General features: G+C 50.7%; 2 pseudogenes, besides 3 other annotated features; both read right to left on the reverse strand.

Annotated features, from left to right (window-relative positions):
- Nucleotides 1-1,857, reverse strand: Tc00.1047053508381.20 (annotated as a pseudogene; the record flags this gene model as incomplete).
- Nucleotides 1-4,190: a sequence feature (heterozygous, Esmeraldo-like haplotype).
- Nucleotides 2,083-2,533: a mobile genetic element.
- Nucleotides 2,342-2,373: a sequence feature (AT_rich).
- Tc00.1047053508381.40 lies at nt 2,918-4,190 on the reverse strand (annotated as a pseudogene; the record flags this gene model as incomplete).

A 4,190-nucleotide genomic window follows, 5' to 3' on the forward strand; every position in this document is an offset into this window, starting at 1 on the left:
CTCCTTGCGGGCCTGTCATCTTCAGCGCCGGCCAAGTATGACTATTCTTCTTGCGTGAAGACCTCGTCAAACTGGCGTCGAATGATGTCCGTCTCCTCCGGGTTCACAGGAATGTCTTCAAGGGAAATGAGCTTCGGCAAATACTCCTCGATCATTTTGATGTCGGCAGCAAGAGCCCTCTCGGCGACGTCCTCCTTGGCTGTCGCCTGCTCGCACTTCTTCTTCCGCTCCTCGGCCAAGGGACGCACCTGTTCCGGGAATTTTGCATTCATTTCCTTAATCTGATGGATCCACTGCCTCCGCTGGCGGCGCCGCTCCTCCCGGACGGTCCTTCGCACCGCCTCAATAGAATGCCGCTCCCGCATGATGGCCTCTCGCCCCCTCGCCCCGTCAAGTTGAACCACCTCGAGCTGCTGCTCCCTCGTCTCAATGGCGCTCTGCCGTAGGCTGAGTTCTTGCTCCGGCTGCTGCATCGCCTGCCGCAACCTCTCCGAGGCACTCTCCTCGTCCTGTTTCCTCCTTCGGATCTTCTCCAGCGTATGCTCGTACTCCCAAATGCGGTTTTCGCGGTCGGCCTGCAGAGCACTGCTCTCCCACTTTTTCGCCTCCAGAGTCCTCTAAATTTCATCCAACGTGGCCCCACCTCTCTGCTCAAGCTCTTCGGCCATCTTCTCTGCCTCATGCATGGCGCGCTCGCAAAACACACTCAGCTGCCATTTCCGCGCCTCCTCACGGTTGCTCTCAGTGGTGTTGATGCGCTTCATCCCTTCCTCCTCCATGTCTGAAATGGCCTGTTGGATTCATAGCCACAATGCCTGTAGTCGTACACGGTCCGGGCAATCATGAGTTCATCCCGCAACTCCATGATGTCCTGATCAAGACGCCACTTGTCAACGGCAAGATCCCTTGTGGCGGATCCAATTCCGGTCGAGCCAAGAATATTGCCAACACGACGAGTCATGGAGAGACAATGGAACAATTCCTCCGCCCACACGGCATCCGAAAAGGCGTGAGCCAATAAAACCGTCTCGGTAGAACCAGTGAGGCTATTGTTGCGGTTGCCTTTTTCCGTATTGTACGCTCGGCGCAACAACTGACTGAGTTCTGACATGCCGAAGGGAATGCCCGGACGACTGCGGCGAATGCTGGAAACAATTCCTGCTGCCGACACCAGTGTTCGTTGGTCCCCTTCGTAGTGTGGCTGCGCGGCGGCATCAATGCCACACAAAGCGGGTCGTTCGGCATCTCCCAAGGCGACAAATGTCAGGGAGTTTGCATCCATGTAATCTGCAAACTCCGCCTCACCATCATCGCGGTAAAGCTGAAGAACGACGGTGTCGGGCAAATAGGAAGGCATTGCCTCCAGCTCAGGCGTTGGCTGCTTTTCACACAGCACGGAGGCAAAGTATTTCTCATAGTTTTTGACGATAACGTCCATCGCCGCTCGAACGTCGCCGGGCGATGAGACACGCATTCGCGCCGCCATTCGCACACGAGGTCCCTCCTTCACGGAGCCCACAATAACTCCGAGCTCGTTGTCGGCGTCAAGAAGGTCTGCGCGGTGCTCTGTTGACCCAATGACGTGGCATAAGAGGGCAAAAATGCCCTTTTTGGCGCCAAGCCGAATAAATTCAGTGATGACACAAGCAGCATATCCTCCTCAAGCTGCAGAACCGTACATGAGTTGTCGCTTTGGTGATGAGCACACGCCGTAGCTGAAGGCCACCATGTTCTTGCGTTCCTGAGTAAAGTTGGGGGCGGCAGTGGCACACAATTTTCGGAAGAGTGTACTTGCGTCCGGCACGTCCAACGCCACATCGACGTCAAACAAGGCCGCAGCAACCGCAAATCCGGCATCCCTCAGGGGCTGGGGGCAATTGAACTGCACCGTGATGCCGTCCACCCGCATTGTCGCGGGGAGCTGCAAGGACGGCGTCGTGGTTTGGTGGGAGCAAAAACGGTCTTCGCCTCCATTGAAAGAACATCACATTGAATGCTGCGCTGTGAGTTTGTTGCATGCACACACAGGAGGGTCAAAGACAGAAAGAAAAGAAGAGAGAGACCGAGAGGGAAACAACACTGAATAATCTTCTGGGCCGCTGGCCGAATTCTGAAATTATCCAAAAAGAACAGGAAAAAAAGCAGTAAATGGAGAGGCAATGAGTTCGCCGTAATGTTTCCCCCAAAACATATGCACATTCTGTCAATCACTGCCGTGGAATTCTGCACATAGTTAGAATTAGAAACAATTATCCCCCGCGAAGCGGCAGGCCTTTGGGGCTCCTCCAGCCACAAAAAAACGCCGCAAGGTGGGGATCACAAAGTGGGAGGGTGGGAAGGCAAAAATAAAAATAAAAAATAAAAAAATAATTTCGTCTGGCAGCTGTCGGCTCCCTGACTCCCTCAATCGCGGTCTCCCAAAAGACCGTGCGGTAGAAGAGAAAAAAGTTGTGAAGGGATATCTTCGTTTGTGCGAGATATGAATTTATTTGGGCAGCCAGCCGTCCTCTCAAGCATTCTTTTCACAAAATCCCATAAAAATAATGAAAAATTATGCGGCCCCTGTAGTGCGCAACAGCCTCTAGTGACGATGCGCCTCTGGTGGAAAAAATAAGATAAAATGAAAAGAGGGTGTGGTGAGTGTGGCACTACTGACCACAACTGTTCTCTGAAAAGAAAGGCATTCACTGTCCAGACCTCGTAGGCACACACATATGAAAATCGCTAAAATACTCCCTAATATATTTCACCAGAACAAAATGCACTTTGTTCCCCAATTATTTCCCTAACTTTCTTCCCTATCCCTTTTCCCCCAAGGTTGTTGTATTCTCAATTTTCGGATTTTACTTAAAAAATCACGCGTTAACACAAACTGGTATTGGTGCACCTTTCCGTTCCAGAACGCCACAATTTTTTTTTAAGCGTCGGTTTTATTATTGGGATTGACGCAATCACATTCATGCCATTTTGATATCTTTTTGCTGAATGCGTGTTGTATATAAATCATCTCCCACGACATTTCTCGGGATAATTTCTCCCAGCCCTTAAAATATGCCGATAGGTGCTCAGTGAACTGCTTCACAGTGCTGGTTATGGTGTGGTGCGCACCCGCCATAGTCATCTGCAGCCCAACCAGCGTCCTCCGCGGTGACTCCATGAAGAAAAAGCCGTCCACCAGCGGAAAGTCCCCGACCACCGGTATGTACAGTACCCGACAATTTATATGTTGTTTCGCATTAATTCCTCCAACTCCAGGTATTTCACATATTTCGGTGGGGTGGCCTCCAGGATTTGCTTTCAGCACAGTGTCCTGAATATCATGTGCTGGTGACTTCAGCCCCTTGAGTTCCTCTGCCATTGCACTGAAAAACCTCCCAAAGATGAGCGCGCGCAAACAAAATTTTTCCAGAAATTCGGACAAAATAGTTTTCCTCGCCCCCAATACCAGCAACAAAAATTCTCTGTTACTCATTGCCTTTGCCAAACGGTTCGCTGATCGAGACCCAAGGAAATAACATATCGGTGCGTTACGAAACCTCTCATTACCGCGTTCTCCTCTTATTCGGACAATCCTCACGAGTTTTTGAGACGGATCCTCAGAATACCATAGTCCCCCTCCTCCATGTGCAAAGTGCTCTTCACCATCCCGAGAATTGATCGCCTCCAAGGCATTTTCAACGGCAACAAATCGTGCATTAAAATCTTTCGCATGAAAGATAAGCCGTGGAAGCGGCCCCACTTTTTCCATGTGTTTTTCAACCATCCTCCAGTACTTCGTTTGCTCATCTGTATCCCCATCGCGCTCCATCCATGCACACATCGCCTTCACATCCATCTCGACGGGGCAATTCATGATGATTCGCCCGGCTCTTACTTGCGTCTCCCATTTATCATAGTTGCCCACGGTTGGCGATGACACCGAAATCATGTCCTATGCAATACAAAGCAAAAATATTTCACTGGAGGGTTTTTTTATCACATCGTAGATAATATACCATTTCATTTTCCACAGCCATAAATCGTACAAAACCTCCTCGGATGCTCCTGTACCCACGTATCCTGTCACCGTCTTGATGGCCTTTTCAAACACGTACCTCATGCTTCCACCAAAACTGTAGGCAACCACAGGGAGTTTCTCGACATCGCAGTGCGGCAGCTGGTAGAAGGGGTACGAGCCGGCAGCCACCGAT

Source organism: Trypanosoma cruzi, genomic scaffold (genome assembly GCF_000209065.1).
Source record: "Trypanosoma cruzi strain CL Brener 1047053516799 genomic scaffold, whole genome shotgun sequence".
Lineage (NCBI taxonomy): Eukaryota > Euglenozoa > Kinetoplastea > Trypanosomatida > Trypanosomatidae > Trypanosoma > Trypanosoma cruzi.